Raw genomic sequence first — 17,414 nt, forward strand, 5'->3', positions numbered from 1 at the left:
CAGAGCATGGAAGACATCAATCTCATAGAAGAGGAGTTCTTGATCTTAACACTAATGATGCAATCCTTGCTCAGAATAAGCTGCTATCTCAACAAATTGAAGCATTGACTAAGCAGATGGCCAAGATTCCACAACAGCTTCATGCTATTGCTTCTTTTTCAACCCAACAAAATCCTTCTTTAAAGTGTGATTTTTGTGGTGGAGATCATCCCAATGCTCACTGCTCTGAAATTCCAAATGAAGAAGAGGTCAACTATGTGGGGAACCAACAACAAGGAGGTAATTTTAATTCCCGTAATTATAGCACTAACAATTATATGCAGGGAAATCAAGGTTGGAGAAGCAACAATAACAACCAAGGTTATGGATGGAGGAATGAAGCTGGACCATCCAATAGGCCACCACCACAACAACAACAACAACACCAGCCTGCTTATCCTTCTATGCATGAAAGAACCAGCAAATTGGAGGATACTCTGAACCAGTTTATGCAGGTGTCTATGAATAACCAGAAAAATACTGAAGCTTCCATCAAAAATTTGGAGGTACAGGTGGGTCAGCTAGCTAAACAATTGGCTGACATGTCTGGAGGACCATTTTCAGCCAATACCATGACCAACCCCAAGGAGTATTGCCAAGCTATAACAACAAGAAGTGGGAAGGTAGTTGGTGAAGATGTTGGAGTGAGTGAGAACAATGAGGATGCTGAGAATGAGGGAGAAAATAATGAATTGAAGGAGGTTGAGGAAGAGATTGAGAAGAATGAGGAAGAAAACAATAAGAGTGAGATTATAAATAGTGAAAAACAAAAAGAGAAAAATGGAGTTGAGAAGGAGAAAAAGAAAAAGAAGGGAAAGGAGGTAATTTCCACTGTTCCTATTCAAAACTTACCTTACTCTCATGCTCCTTCCAAGAAAGAAAAAGAAAGACAGTTCTTGAGATTTCTGGATATCATAAAAAAGCTCCAGATTAATATTCCTTTCACTGAAGCCATGGAGCAAATGCCCACATATGCTAGGTTCATGAAGGAATTGTTAACTAAGAAAAGGAGAATGCTTGAAGAAGAGACTGTGGAGCTTGAAGCAGGATGCAGTGCCATTATACAGAAGTCTCTACCTCAGAAGTCCAGAGATCCAGGCAGTTTCACTCTCCCTGTATCAATTGGTAATCTGTCAGTGGGTAAGGCACTCTTAGATCTTGGAGCTAGTATTAATTTGATGCCTTTATCCTTGTTGAAAAAGATAGGAGAAGTGGAAGTGAGACCTACAAGAATGACCTTGCAGTTGGCAGACAGATCCATCAAGATTCCACATGGTATAGTGGAAGATATGATTGTAAAGGTTGACAAGTTCATGTTCCCAGTTGATTTTGTAGTGATGGACATGGAAGAAGATGTGGAGGTTCCATTGATTCTGGGCAGACCCTTTATGAAGACAGCTCGAGTTCTCATTGACATGGATGAAGGAAAGCTGAAAGTGAGGGTCCAAGATGAGGAAGTGAGTTTCAATGTATTTGAAACAACAAAGTTTCCAAAAGGTCACAAAGATTGCTTCAGAATTGATGCATTAAATGATATGTACTTAGAAACTCAAAATGATTTCAAGAGCTCATCGCCACTAGAGAAGGCTTTGCTTATCTCTAATGAAGAATTGGAAAAAGTCATTGGTAAAGCTTGTCATCTACAATTGGAATTGGAACATAAAGCATTTTGGGCTTTGAAGGCCTTGAATTATGATTTGAAGGCAGCAAGAGAGAAAAGAAAGCTTCAATTGCATGAATGGGAAGAAAGAAGATTGAAAGCTTATGAGTCTTTTAAGTCTTACAAGCACAAAGCCAAGATATACCATGCCAAGAAGATTCTGAACAGGAACTTCCAACCTGGCCAACAAGTATTATTGTTCAATTCCAGGTTGAAACTTTTCCATGGGAAGCTCAACTCTAAGTGGTCAGGTCTTTTCTCAAATAAATCTGTCAAATCATGTAGAGCCATTGAACTTGAAGATCCTGGCTCTAGAAGGACTTGGCTAGTTAATGGTCAGAGGCTCAAGCATTATTTGGGTGGTGGGGTGGAGAGATTCACTACCAGCACACATTTGAAGGAGCCATGAACAAACAGGATTGTCAAGCTAAAGACATTAAATTAGCACGTTCTTATTTTGATTTCTATTTTTAGATTCCCAATTTAGTTTGAATAGTAAGTAATTAAGAGTTTTTGTTCATAGAATTGCTTGATATCAGTATGAATGTTGCTTGATGATTTGCATGTTTGTGTTTTGCTAATTTCATATCTTGGTTACTACTTGTTGTGTTATTTAGGCTTCATGAGTAAATGATATGGTAGTATCAATGCATGTTTGAATGTATGATATTCATGTGTCATTGCATATCTTATATTTTGTGTGTCATGTTAGTTGCACTTGGTTAATTGTGTGATTGTTTGTGTTAATTAGGAGTTCATTATAGCTGTTAAAAATGTGGGAGTGTAGGAACAAGTTTTAGAGAGGTTGAGAGCTATGAAAGAGTGAAAAAGGAAGTAAAAATATGAAGTTTTAAGTCTCAGGGCTGCAGCCCTCATCCAAAGCTGCAGCGGATTTAGCAGAAAAACTGAAATTTTTTTTTTCTGATATGAGGGCTCAAGCCCCGGATCCAAGGCTCAAGCCTTAATTTTCTGTTTCACATCCAGGGGTCCAGAGCTGCAGCCCTCATTCACGGCTGCAGCGGTAACTCTCTGCCAAGCTCCACATGAAAAAAAAAAAAAAAAAAAAAAAAAAAAAAAAAACGCAGCTGCAGCTCTGATTTCCAAGCCCAAGCTCAATATCTCTGCCACCATTGTAGCTGCAGCTCCAAAAACCGTGGCTGCAGCCCCAGGTTCAAATGCCCAAAATTTTTAAGTGATTTTAAGACCCATTTTCCACTTCCAAGCTACGAATACACTTCTCTTCACTCTCTTTTCATGTTCTCAACCTCTAAACCCTTCCACACTCTCTTATACTCCCACTCTCTTCTCATGAGTCTCTCTTGTTGGTAGGAGATTAATGAAATATTTCATAGTTCTCTTCTCCTTCAAATCACACTAAAAAGGTAAATTTTTTCATAGATTTTTCTCCTCTAGTTACATGCGATTCTTTCAAATTTCTTCTTCCTCTTGAAGCACAATGTGATTTTTAAATTGTAATTTCTCAAAAGAACTCTTGAATTGTTGAAGTGAATGAAACACTTTGTTTGCTTAAAAAAATGCTTATTTAAGTTGCATGCAAAGTGTTTGTGGAAATGTTTGCAAGAACACAATGTGAAATTCAACTCCATGTTAATTTTTGGCACATTAATCTTTGCTTTTTGACGTGCATATCATCCACATGGTTAATTGTGCTTAAAATAAACTGAAACAAGAAGTCTCTATCCATGGCCTACTTTAGAAACCCTTGTTGACCAAATTTTATGGCCTAGGGACAGTCCTATATACTTAGGAGGGGGTGGAGTGCAACAGTCAGGAGTTCATAGTGCACAACCTGCTGCTGAGCATGGACAGGAAGAGGAAGTTGAGAGAGATGAAGAAGCAGAGGAAGAAGAGGAAGGAGAAGAAGAGGAATCCGAGTCAGAGGATTTCTGAGATAGACTATGGAGAAGAGTTCATTTTAATTTTCTGCAATTTTAAATTTTAGTATTTAAATACTATGGTTTATTGTTAACTTGTTGCGTTTAAAAAATCTGTTGTTTTGTGTTAGTTATGGTTTTATGTGTTGGATGTTATACTTGTGCATGTTGTTGTTTTGACTTTTATTGCATAAATGTGTTGTTTTGAATAATCACTGACAGTTGAAACACTCAGTTCTTTTTGAAAGACAAGTCAAGTTGTTTCAAATCAGCAAGAAGAAAACTTTCATCTTTAAATTCACCGAAAAAAAAAAAAAAGTGTTGTTAATACTCATCTTTTGGTTGCACTCTATCATTTATGCATAATCTTAGAATTCATGAGCATCTCTTTAACTTGACATGAAAGGTCAGTGGTTGGATTTATTGAGCCAAGCCAGTGAGTGAGAACACCCAATACAAACACTTATATGTTTGAGAGTCACCATCATAGCATATGTGTTTGCATTGCTTGATTCTTGAAATTGTTGCTCTTGTAAGAAGTGATGGAAAAGATCAAGGCATTATGTTGTTCATATTGAAGATCTGTTGAGCCTATAACCAAACAGCTAACCTTCATTTGAGAAAAATCTTTGTTTGAAACCCATTTGAGCATTACCCTTTATTCAACCCTTAAGCCTATACCAATCATAAATTCCTCACCCTAACCAAACCTTAGAGAGCATGATGAAAATGATTGTGGGTTAAGTTGGGGGGAGTGAAAATTGTCAAAGGTTGAAGAAAAAGAAAAGAAATACCATGTTGTGAAATGTTAAAGTGAGAATTACATCTCTAATGTTATCATTGTACTGTACAACTCCATTCAAAATAGCTTCAAAAAAAAGTTAAAAAAAAAAAAAAAAAAAAAAACTGTTAATGTACAAAAAGTCTCAAAAGAGGTGGGATTCTTGCAATTGAGTCAATAGATTGTGAGGGTAAATATGGGAAAAGTGAAGGTAGAAATTGGGCCGAGAGATATGGTTGGCGTTGAAAATTGAAGAGTGAATAAATTTTGAGTCTTGTTGCTTATGTTTATTGTGCTCTCTAGAGTTTGAACTTTGAACCTTGTTTAACCAGAAAAATCATATTTCTTTGTTAACCAAGCCCCATTACAACCATCAAAAGACCTTGAGATCCTTCATCTTCTTTTCAAGAGTGGTAATGGAGAGATGATATCAATGCTTATGTTCATAGAAATGATGAGTGTAGTTGAGAGAAACACTCACCCAAGGAGAGATACACCAGTGAGGAGTATTTATTCAATCATTGATTCATAGTGCTCAAGTTTGTGATTTGTTTTGTGAATTCTTTGATTAAGTATGCTTAAAAATGTGGGTACCTCAAGTGAGTAGGAATTAATTTAATGAAGGTGAATTAATTGATGACTTATTCTCTTGTTGATATAAAAGCAATTTGTGAATTAGAAAGTGTTGTCAATTTGTAGTCATAGTGGAACCTTTGTTTGGGGACAAACAAATGAGTAAGTTGGGGGGAGTTGATAAGTGCTCAAATTGCATATTTTTATGCTTAATTTGGCACTTATTTTGGATGAGATATAAGTAATTTTGGTTATGTTTGACCCTCCAAATAGATGAACTAAGATTAATCTAAGGAGTTACAAGAGTGTAGTTTCTTTGGCTAAAAATATTTCCTTTTTGTGTAGGTTTTGATGAAATTGGAAATCCAAGGCTATAGCCCCAAAACCAGAGCTGCAGCCATGAAGCATGAACCAAAAAGAAGTGTTCCAGAGAGTTGGAGCTGCAGCCCCCATTCCAGAGCTGCAGCCTTGGAGCTTTGTGCGTATATAGACCAATTCCAGAGAGTTGGAGCTGCAGCCCCCATTCCAGAGCTGCAGCCTTGGAGCTTTGTGCGTATATAGACCAATTCCAGAGAGTTGGAGCTGCAGCCCCCATTCCAGAGCTGCAGCCTTGAAGCCTTGTGCGTATGGAAACACTTCCAGAGCTGCAGCCCCCATTCCAGAGCTGCAGCCTTGGGTTGAAAATCCCAACTTTTCCTTGGACAGAACATATGTGGGGCCTAAAATTAAGGAGAAAAATAGTGGGGGACAAAAATTAAGGAAAGAAACAAGAAGCACATGAGCACTAAATTAAAAAGAAAGACAAGGGGCCTTAAATTAAGGAGAAACAAACAAGGAAAAAGGGAAAAATAATTAGTGGTTTTCCACTAATTGAACCACTAATGAAGGCTACAGCTGGACATCCACTAGGCTACAGCTAGAGACCAATTGGAGGGGGCAAGTGTTCTTTTTAGTAACACACAGATTGGGGGGCTGAGGATACACACGAAGGAGGGAACCCAAATTCTCTGGTTTTTCACTTCCAACTTTGTACTCTCTTATGGAATTTGCTGCAGAATTTGTAATGGCCATGAGTGGCTAATTTCATTGAGGATTGGTTGGATGTAACTACTAACTCTTCTCCTTCTTAAATATATGCATTTTAATCTCATTATTTGTGTATGATTCTTTACTTAATGCTTATATCGGCTTGATCACCCGTTGTATGAATTTTTGGTTTTTGAATCCAGTTGGAAAACGTTTTTGAAAACCCGAACTGAATCTTGCACCTAATCAATTCTTGTTCTAGGGATAGACTTGATTTGGTTAGTCACATTGTTCAAGTTCTTGTTCTTAATGCGAAGTGTTGAACTCAAAACATAGAGGAATCATGTTTTGAGCTTAATGACTTTAGGATTCAACCTTGAGGAATCTTGTTGGATTACTTAATGAACGTGGAAATAATGGAATTAGAATAGCATTTATTTTAAGAAGATCTATGAGTTAGCAAGTGCTTCCGAACCAATCCTTGTTTCTTAATCATTGTCCTTATTACATTTGTTTTATTGTGTTGTTTTAATCTATTTTCACTCATCTGCAATTTGAACATCATTTTCTTTTAAATCATTAGAGTAAGAATTACTAATCACTCAAATCCCTGAGGACGATCTTTAAATACTACTTCGAAAACCTATCACTTGGCAAGTGAACCAAGTTTCGAAGTAGTATTTAAAGATCGTCCTCAGGGATTTGAGTGATTAGTAATTCTTACTCTAATGATTTAAAAGAAAATGATGTTCAAATTGCAGATGAGTGAAAATAGATTAAAACAACACAATAAAACAAATGTAATAAGGACAATGATTAAGAAACAAGGATTGGTTCGGAAGCACTTGCTAACTCATAGATCTTCTTAAAATAAATGCTATTCTAATTCCATTATTTCCACGTTCATTAAGTAATCCAACAAGATTCCTCAAGGTTGAATCCTAAAGTCATTAAGCTCAAAACATGATTCCTCTATGTTTTGAGTTCAACACTTCGCATTAAGAACAAGAACTTGAACAATGTGACTAACCAAATCAAGTCTATCCCTAGAACAAGAATTGATTAGGTCCAAGATTCAGTTCGGGTTTTCAAAAACGTTTTCCAACTGGATTCAAAAACCAAAAATTCATACAACGGGTGATCAAGCCGATATAAGCATTAAGTAAAGAATCATACACAAATAATGAGATTAAAATGCATATATTTAAGAAGGAGAAAAGTTAGTAGTTACATCCAACCAATCCTCAATGAAATTAGCCACTCATGGCCATTACAAATTCTGCAGCAAATTCCATAAGAGAGTACAAAGTTGGAAGTGAAAAACCAGAGAATTTGGGTTCCCTCCTTCGTGTGTATCCTCAGCCCCCCAATCTGTGTGTTACTAAAAAGAACACTTGCCCCCTCCAATTGGTCTCTAGCTGTAGCCTAGTGGATGTCCAGCTGTAGCCTTCATTAGTGGTTCAATTAGTGGAAAACCACTAATTATTTTTCCCTTTTTCCTTGTTTGTTTCTCCTTAATTTAAGGCCCCTTGTCTTTCTTTTTAATTTAGTGCTCATGTGCTTCTTGTTTCTTTCCTTAATTTTTGTCCCCCACTATTTTTCTCCTTAATTTTAGGCCCCACATATGTTCTGTCCAAGGAAAAGTTGGGATTTTTAACCCAAGGCTGCAGCTCTGGAATGGGGGCTGCAGCTCTGGAAGTGTTTCCATACGCACAAGGCTTCAAGGCTGCAGCTCTGGAATGGGGGCTGCAGCTCCAACTCTCTGGAATTGGTCTATATACGCACAAAGCTCCAAGGCTGCAGCTCTGGAATGGGGGCTGCAGCTCCAACTCTCTGGAATTGGTCTATATACGCACAAAGCTCCAAGGCTGCAGCTCTGGAATGGGGGCTGCAGCTCCAACTCTCTGGAACACTTCTTTTTGGTTCATGCTTCATGGCTGCAGCTCTGGTTTTGGGGAGTTATAATTCTCCTATCAGGCTCATCCTTATCTCATATTAAAGATAAGAAGATTTCCTATAACTCTTATGAAGACACCAAATCCTAATTCCTTCATCTACCATGTTAAAAATGATAAAAACCGAAACAACTATAAGGAATACTGGCAGCTTGACCCCTCTTCACTAAAACAGACATATATGGAGTTATAGTACTCCTATCATACTAATCCTTATCTCATATGAAAGATAAGAAGATGTTCTACAATTCTCATGAAGACATCGAGTCCAAATTATTTCATCTACCTTGTGAAAAATTATAAAAACCGAAACAGCTATAACCAATGCTGGCAGCCTGACCTCTCTTCACTAAAACTGCCATATCTAGAGTTCTAGACCTCCTTTTTGGGTGATTCCAACTCCATTGGAAAGCTAACATCAAGGGCTACAACTTTCATGAAGACCTCAAGACCAAATTCGGTCATCTAGGCCCACCGCTGCAGCGCTAAATCCAGCGCTTTAGCTGTAACTCTCTGCCAGCTCATTTTCTCCTGGGCTTCCTTTTTCGTTTCAGCACCAAGTGCAGAAATTCTACACTTCCATGGCTTCCCTTTACATTTTCCAACTATAATCCATCAATGTTTACCCCCAAAACATGATCTACCAACCACCTACAACTCAAAAACATCAACAATTACAACATACATGCATCAATCATCAAAATCCCCAAATTTTCATCAAACCCCATAAAATGGAATTTCATCAAACATCACCATCAATCCACAATAATCAGTCATCAAGTAAGTTTTTAGCTCATTTCTAAACAATCCATCACAAACAACTAACTTCCCTTACCTTGGTGTAAAAACCTGAACTCTAGGAAGAAGAAATGGGAAGAAGATTGGAAGCAGACGGAGACCAATGGAGAAGGAGATCTTCAGCTAATTTCCCACACCAACATCATCACCTAAACACCACAGCCACTAGGAGGAGTTCCGCAAGTGAGAAATGGGAAAAAGAGAAGTAAGGGTTTTGAGAGAAAGATTCACTGAGAAAGTAAAGATGATTCAGGAAAGGATGAAGACTGCGCAGAGTAGACAGAAGTCGTATGCTGACAAGAGGCGCAAGCCTTTGGAGTTTGCTGAGGGGGAACATGTGTTTTTGAAGGTGACTCCGACCTCTGGTGTAGGTAGAGCACTGAAAGCAAAGAAGTTGACACCGAGGTTTGTCGATCCCTACCAGATAATATAGCGTGTGGGTCCGGTTGCTTATCGGTTGGCTTTACCTCCGTCTCTTTCGAACCTACACGATGTATTTCATGTATCCCAGTTGAGAAAGTACGTCCATGACCCGAGTCATGTGGTGGAACTAGATGATGTGCAAGTGAAGGAGAACCTGACCTTTGAGAAGTTGCCCATAGCTATAGTTGATCATAAGCTGAAGGAGTTGAGGGACAAGTCCATTACTCTGGTGAAGGTATTGTGGGATGCAACTACTGGTGAGGCTACTTGGGAGGTGGAGCAGCAGCTCAGGGAGCGTTACCCCTTTCTTTTCCCAAGTAAGTCTGTTTTCGGGGACGAAAACTCTTGTTGTTGGGGAGGATGTGAGGCCCCAGATTTTTATTTTTTTTTCTCTTTCTTTCTTCCCCTGGACCCTCACCACTCTCACTTGCTTTCTCTTTTGGGCACATAGTGGTTGATCTTTCTTTTTCTCTCAAATCTTAATCTTATTCAAATCCCTTTTTCTAGCTAAATCCATGAGTGATTCTGAAGACCCTTCTTTGCAAGCTGCTGGAAACCAAGGGTAGCATACCGTGTGTGGAGTTCTCTTCCTCTTCTTCCCTTCCATACCCGTCTTCCCGGAGCTTGGGGTTTTTGAGCCAAGGTAAGGGAAGTTAGTTGTTTGTGATGGATTGTTTAGAAATGAGCTAAAAACTTACTTGATGACTGATTATTGTGGATTGATGGTGATGTTTGATGAAATTCCATTTTATGGGGTTTGATGAAAATTTGGGGATTTTGATGATTGATGCATGTATGTTGTAATTGTTGATGTTTTTGAGTTGTAGGTGGTTGGTAGATCATGTTTTGGGGGTAAACATTGATGGATTATTGTTGGAAAATGTAAAGGGAAGCCATGGAAGTGTAGAATTTCTGCACTTGGTGCTGAAACGAAAAAGGAAGCCCAGGAGAAAATGAGCTGGCAGAGAGTTACAGCTAAAGCGCTGGATTTAGCGCTGCAGCGGTGGGCCTAGATGACCGAATTTGGTCTTGAGGTCTTCATGAAAGTTGTAGCCCTGGATGTTAGCTTTCCAATGGAGTTGGAATCACCCAAAAAGGAGGTCTAGAACTCTAGATATGGCAGTTTTAGTGAAGAGAGGTCAGGCTGCCAGCATTGGTTATAGCTGTTTCGGTTTTTATAATTTTTCACAAGGTAGATGAAATAATTTGGACTCGATGTCTTCATGAGAATTGTAGAACATCTTCTTATCTTTCATATGAGATAAGGATTAGTATGATAGGAGTACTATAACTCCATATATGTCTGTTTTAGTGAAGAGGGGTCAAGCTGCCAGTATTCCTTATAGTTGTTTCGGTTTTTATCATTTTTAACATGGTAGATGAAGGAATTAGGATTTGGTGTCTTCATAAGAGTTATAGGAAATCTTCTTATCTTTAATATGAGATAAGGATGAGCCTGATAGGAGCATTATAACTCCAGATATTCTATGATTAGTAATGGTTGTCACTTCACAATGAGTGATTAAAATATGTTGAAGGTTGTTTGGGATGTGTTATTTCATGAATATGTTGACTAATATTGATTAATGTTGTTGAGACGAGTTGAGTTGTATTAGTGGTACATTGTTGTAAGATGCTATTTTGAGCTGTACGGTTGTGTTGTGTTGTGTGTTAATATTGGTGGTTGTAGGCCGTAAGGCTGAGTTGTTGTAGGCCGTAAGGCTGAGTTGTTGTAGGCCGTAAGGCTGAGTTGTTGTAGGCCGAAAGGCTGAGTTGTTGTAGGCCGTAAGGCTGAGTTGTTGTAGGCCGAAGGGCTGAGTTGTTGTAGGAGATCTCCGAGTTTATATGCATGACGACGCATTATATGAATATTGATGACCAGGTTGAAAAATTAATGGGATGTAAGTTGATGAAGTGTTGATAGTTGTGGTTATTTATATTTCTTAAATTTTCTATATGTTATTTCTTTTATACTAGCTTACCCTTTTGTTGTTTTCATGTGGTTGGACTGCAATGATCATACTATGTATGGGAGCAGAGCAGGGATAGGTGGTGTATTTTTAGCTGGAAGGTGGAGCTGAATCTTTTTGGACGCTTTGTTTGTTTTCAGTCACTTGGCATAGTGACTTTTGATGAAATGTTTGTATTGTACGCCCTAACTCTAGTTGGATTGGAACATTCGTATATATTTATATTCTAGATCCTATATTTATATACTCGTTCTATTCTACCTAGTGTTTCCGAGTGCTGCGGTTGTGAGTGTAGTGACCTATCGGGTCGTTACACTTTAATGGTATCCAACACTTTAATGTGAGTGTTGGATGTTATAATTATGCTTGTGTTGTTTTTGAAAACCCGAACTGAATCTTGCACCTAATCAATTCTTGTTCTAGGGATAAACTTGATTTGGTTAGTCACATTGTTCAAGTTCTTGTTCTTAATGCGAAGTGTTGAACTCAAAACATAGAGGAATCATGTTTTGACTATCACTTGGCAAGTGAACCAAGTTTCGAAGTAGTATTTAAAGATCGTCCTCAGGGATTTGGGTGTTTAGTAATTCTTTCTCTAATGATTTATACGAAATTGATGTTCAAATTGTAGATGAGTGAAAATAGATTAAAACAACAAAATAAAACAAACGTAGTAAGGTCAATGATTAAGAAACAAGGATTGGTTCGGAAGCACTTGCTAACTCATATATCTTCTTAAAATAAATGCTATTCTAATTCCATTATTTCCACGTTCATTAAGTAATCCAACAAGATTCCTCAAGGTTGAATCCTAAAGTCATTATGCTCAAAACATGATTCCTCTATGTTTTGAGTTCAACACTTCGCATTAAGAACAAGAACTTGAACAATGTGACTAACCAAATCAAGTCTATCCCTAGAACAAGAATTGATTAGGTGCAAGATTCAGTTCGGGTTTTCAAAAACGTTTTCCAACTGGATTCAAAAACCAAAAATTCATACAACGGGTGATCAAGCCGATATAAGCATTAAGTAAAGAATCATACACAAATAATGAGATTAAAATGCATATATTTAAGAAGGAGAAGAGTTAGTAGTTACATCCAACCAATCCTCAATGAAATTAGCCACTCATGGCCATTACAAATTCTGCAGCAAATTCCATAAGAGAGTACAAAGTTGGAAGTGAAAAACCAGAGAATTGTTACTCATTCAAAATAGGAACTTCCAACCTGGCCAGCAGGTATTATTGTTCAATTCCAGGTTGAAACTCTTCCCTGAGAAGATCAAATCTAAGTGGTCAGGTCTTTTCTCAATTAAATCTGTCAAATCCTATGGAGCCATTGAACTTGAAGATCCTGCCTCTGGAAGGAATTGGCTAGTTAATGGTAAGAGGCTCAAGCATTATTTGGGTGGTGAGGTGGAGAGATCCACTACCAGCACATATTTGAAGGAGCCATGAACAAACAGGATTGTCAAGCTAAAGACATTAAATTAGCACGTTCTTATTTTGATTTCTATTTTTAGATTCCCAATTTAGTTTGAATAGTAAGTAATTAAGAGTTTTTGTTCATAGAATTGCTTGATATCAGTATGAATGTTGCTTGATGATTTCCATGATTGTGTTTTGCTAATTTCATATCTTGGTTACTACTTGTTGTGTTATTTAGGCTTCATGAGTAAATGATATGGTAGTATCAATGCATGTTTGAATGTATGATATTCATGTATCATTGCATATCTTATATTTTGTGTGTCATGTTAGTTGCACTTGGTTAATTGTGTGATTGTTTGTGTTAATTATGAGTTCATTATAGCTGTTAAAAATGTGGGAGTGTAGGAACAAGTTTTAGAGAGGTTGAGAGCTATAAAAGAGTGAAAAGGAAGTAAAAATTTCAAGTTTCAAGTCTCAGGGCTGCAGCCTTCATTCACGGCTGCAGCGGATTTAGCAGAAAAACTTGAAAAAAAATTTTCTGATATGAGGGCTCAAGCCCCGGATCCAAGGCTCAAGCCTTAATTTTCTGTTTCACGTCCAGGGGTCCAGAGCTGCAGCCCTCATTCACGGCTGCAGCGGTAACTCTCTGCCAAGCTCCACATGAGAGCAAAAAAAAAAAAAAAAAAAAAAAAAAAAAAAAAAAAAAAAAAAAAAAAAACGCAGCTGCAGCTCTGATTTCCAAGCCCAAGCTCAATATCTCTGCCACCATTGTAGCTGCAGCTCCAAAAACCGTGGCTGCAGCCCCAGGTTCAAATGCCCAAAATTTTTAAGTGATTTTAAGACCCATTTTCCACTTCCAAGCTACGAATACACTTCTCTTCACTCTCTTTTCATGTTCTCAACCTCTAAACCCTTCCACACTCTCTTATACTCCCACTCTCTTCTCATGAGTCTCTCTTGTTGGTAGGAGATTAATGAAATATTTCATAGTTCTCTTCTCCTTCAAATCACACTAAAAAGGTAAATTTTTTCATAGATTTTTCTCCTCTAGTTACATGCGATTCTTTCAAATTTCTTCTTCCTCTTGAAGCACAATGTGATTTTTAAATTGTAATTTCTCAAAAGAACTCTTGAATTGTTGAAGTGAATGAAACACTGTGTTTGCTTAAAAAAAAAAATGCTTATTTAAGGTGCATGCAAAGTGTTTGTGGAAATGTTTGCAAGAACACCATGTGAAATTCAACTCCATGTTAATTTTTGGCACATTAATCTTTGCTTTTTGACGTGCATATCATCCACATGGTTAATTGTGCTTGAAATAAACTGAAACAAGAAGTCTCTATCCATGGCCTACTTTAGAAACCCTTGTTGACCAAATTTTATGGCCTGGGGACAGTCCTATATACTTAGGAGGGGGTGGAGTGCAACAGTCAGGAGTTCATAGTGCACAACTTGCTGCTGAGCATGGACAGGAAGAGGAAGTTGAGAGAGATGTTCATACTTACTGATAAGTGCTCAAATTGCATATTTTTATGCTTAATTTGGCACTTATTTTGGATGAGATATAAGTAATTTTGGTTATGTTTGACCCTCCAAATAGATGAACTAAGATTAATCTAAGGAGTTACAAGAGTGTAGTTTCTTTGGCTAAAAATATTTCCTTTTTGTGTAGGTTTTTGATGAAATTGGAAATCCAAGGCTATAGCCCCAAAACCAGAGCTGCAGCCATGAAGCATGAACCAAAAAGAAGTGTTCCAGAGAGTTGGAGCTGCAGCCCCCATTCCAGAGCTGCAGCCTTGGAGCTTTGTGCGTATATGGACCAATTCCAGAGAGTTGGAGCTGCAGCCCCCATTCCAGAGCTGCAGCCTTGAAGCCTTGTGCGTATGGAAACCAATTCCAGAGAGTTGGAGCTGCAGCCCCCATTCCAGAGCTGCAGCCTTGAAGCCTTGTGCGTATGGAAACCAATTCCAGAGAGTTGGAGCTGCAGCCCCCATTCCAGAGCTGCAGCCTTGGGTTAAAAATCCCAACTTTTCCTTGGACAGAACATATGTGGGGCCCAAAATTAAGGAGAAAAATAGTGGGGGACAAAAATTAAGGAAAGAAACAAGAAGCACATGAGCACTAAATTAAAAAGAAAGACAAGGGGCCTTAAATTAAGGAGAAACAAACAAGGAAAAAGGGAAAAATAATTAGTGGTTTTCCACTAATTGAACCACTAATGGAGGCTACAGCTGGACATCCACTAGGCTACAGCTAGAGACCAATTGGAGGGGGCAAGTGTTCTTTTTAGTAACACACAGATTGGGGGGCTAGAGCATACACACGAAGAAGGGAACCCAAATTCTCTGGTTTTTCACTTCCAACTTTGTACTCTCTTATGGAATTTGCTGCAGAATTTGTAATGGCCATGAGTGGCTAATTTCATTGAGGATTGGTTGGATGTAACTACTAACTCTTCTCCTTCTTAAATATATGCATTTTAATCTCATTATTTGTGTATGATTCTTTACTTAATGCTTATATCGGCTTGATCACCCGTTGTATGAATTTTTGGTTTTTGAATCCAGTTGGAAAACGTTTTTGAAAACCCGAACTGAATCTTGCACCTAATCAATTCTTGTTCTAGGGATAGACTTGATTTGGTTAGTCACATTGTTCAAGTTCTTGTTCTTAATGCGAAGTGTTGAACTCAAAACATAGAGGAATCATGTTTTGAGCTTAATGACTTTAGGATTCAACCTTGAGGAATCTTGTTGGATTACTTAATGAACGTGGAAATAATGGAATTAGAATAGCATTTATTTTAAGAAGATATATGAGTTAGCAAGTGCTTCCGAACCAATCCTTGTTTCTTAATCATTGACCTTACTACGTTTGTTTTATTTTGTTGTTTTAATCTATTTTCACTCATCTACAATTTGAACATCATTTTCTTAGAAATCATTAGAGTAAGAATTACTAATCACTCAAATCCCTGAGGACGATCTTTAAATACTACTTCGAAACTTGGTTCACTTGCCAAGTGATAGGTTTGCGAAAAAAAACCCCATCAAGTTTCTGGCGCCGTTGCCGGGGATTTGGTGCTAATTAGTAATTTTTAATCTTGTGATTTAGTAATTTTGTAAATTATTTTGTGAATACTTTGAATAGAGATATTTGTCTTGCTGTATTTTTTTTGGACTCACCTTGCTGTGCAGACTTCTTGGAATTGTATGCGAGGGAAAACTCCAGCTGAAGAATTACATTTTGATCCTGAAATTGAAAGAACAGCAAGGAGGAATAATAACAGAACACGAAGGCTGAGACAGTTAGAGAGAATCCTAGAACAACAGCAGGATTTTCCAAGTTCTTCTACTTCATCAAATCAACCAATGGCTGAAGACGGAACAGGAAATAATAATGGTGGAAATGGACCAACCAGGCCTCCCAGACGGACCCTAGGTGATTATGCACAACAACAGGGTCCTAGACATTTCTCTAGTATTGCAGCTCCAAACACTTCTAGAGCCATGGAGATGAAACCTGCCTTCCTTACCTTGGTTAGCTCACAACAATTTGCTGGCCTTGATCATGAAGACCCATACTCACACCTATCAAATTTCTATGAGTTATGTGGAACTATGGGAATTCCTAAGGCTGATGAGGAAGCTGTATATTTGAGGTTGTTTCCATTTTCTTTGACAGGAAAAGCTAAAGTTTGGTTACAATCTCACCCAAATCAAAGTTTGACAAGCTGGGGTGATGTGGAAAATAAGTTTGTAAACCGATTCTATCCTTCATCCAAGTATATTAAGGCCAAGTCAGAAATCACTACTTTCAGGCAAGGTGTAGATGAGCCATTTTGTGAAGCCTGGGAGAGATTTAAGTCATTGCTCAGAAAATGTCCTAACCATGGGTTTGAAGATATAGCTCAACTTAATTTCTTTGTGAATGGAATCAAGCCTGAGGTGAAGATGTTATTAGATGCAGCAGCTGGTGGCACCATGATGACTGTGAGTCCAGAAGAGGCCACTCAAATTATAGAGTCTTTGGCATCTTCTGATCAACAAGCAGAGCATGGAAGACATCAATCTCATAGAAGAGGAGTTCTTGATCTTAACACTAATGATGCAATCCTTGCTCAGAATAAGCTGCTATCTCAACAAATTGAAGCATTGACTAAGCAGATGGCCAAGATTCCACAACAGCTTCATGCTATTGCTTCTTTTTCAACCCAACAAAATCCTCCCTTAAAATGTGATTTTTGTGGAGGAGATCATCCCAATGGTCACTGTTCAGAAATTCCAAATGAAGAAGAGGTCAACTATGTGGGGAACCAACAACAAGGAGGTAATTTTAATTCCCGTAATTATAGCACTAACAATTATATGCAGGGAAATCAAGGTTGGAGAAGCAACAATAACAACCAAGGTTATGGATGGAGGAATGAAGTTGGACCATCCAATAGGCCACCACCACAACAACAACAACAACACCAGCCTGCTTATCCTTCTATGCATGAAAGAACCAGCAAATTGGAGGATACTCTGAACCAGTTTATGCAGGTATCTATGAACAACCAGAAGAATACAGAGGCATCCATCAAGAACTTGGAGGTGCAGGTGGGTCAGCTAGCTAAACAATTGGCTGACATGTCTAAAGGCCCATTTTCAGCCAATACCATGACCAACCCCAAGGAGTATTGCCAAGCTATAACAACAAGAAGTGGGAAGGTAGTTGGTGAAGATGTTGGAGTGAGTGAGAACAATGAGGATGCTGAGAATGAGAAAGAAAATGTTGAATTGACGGGGGTTGAGGAAGAGATTGAGAAGAATGAGGAAGAAAAAAATAAGAGTGAGAGTGTAAATAATGAGAAAATA

At 38.1% G+C, this 17,414-nt stretch overlaps 1 non-coding gene across 1 annotated transcript; it reads right to left on the bottom strand.

Moving 5' to 3' along the window:
• Nucleotides 1-16,347: 16,347 nt before the first annotated feature.
• LOC145956648 (small nucleolar RNA R71) lies at nt 16,348-16,453 on the bottom strand. Its single transcript, XR_014432887.1, has one exon. It is a non-coding gene; the product is annotated as a small nucleolar RNA R71 (small nucleolar RNA).
• Between the last annotated feature and the right edge of the window lie 961 nt (nt 16,454-17,414).

This window comes from Cajanus cajan, chromosome 3, assembly GCF_000230855.2.
Source record: "Cajanus cajan strain Asha chromosome 3, NIPB_CcT2T_4, whole genome shotgun sequence".
NCBI classification, from domain to species: domain Eukaryota; kingdom Viridiplantae; phylum Streptophyta; class Magnoliopsida; order Fabales; family Fabaceae; genus Cajanus; species Cajanus cajan.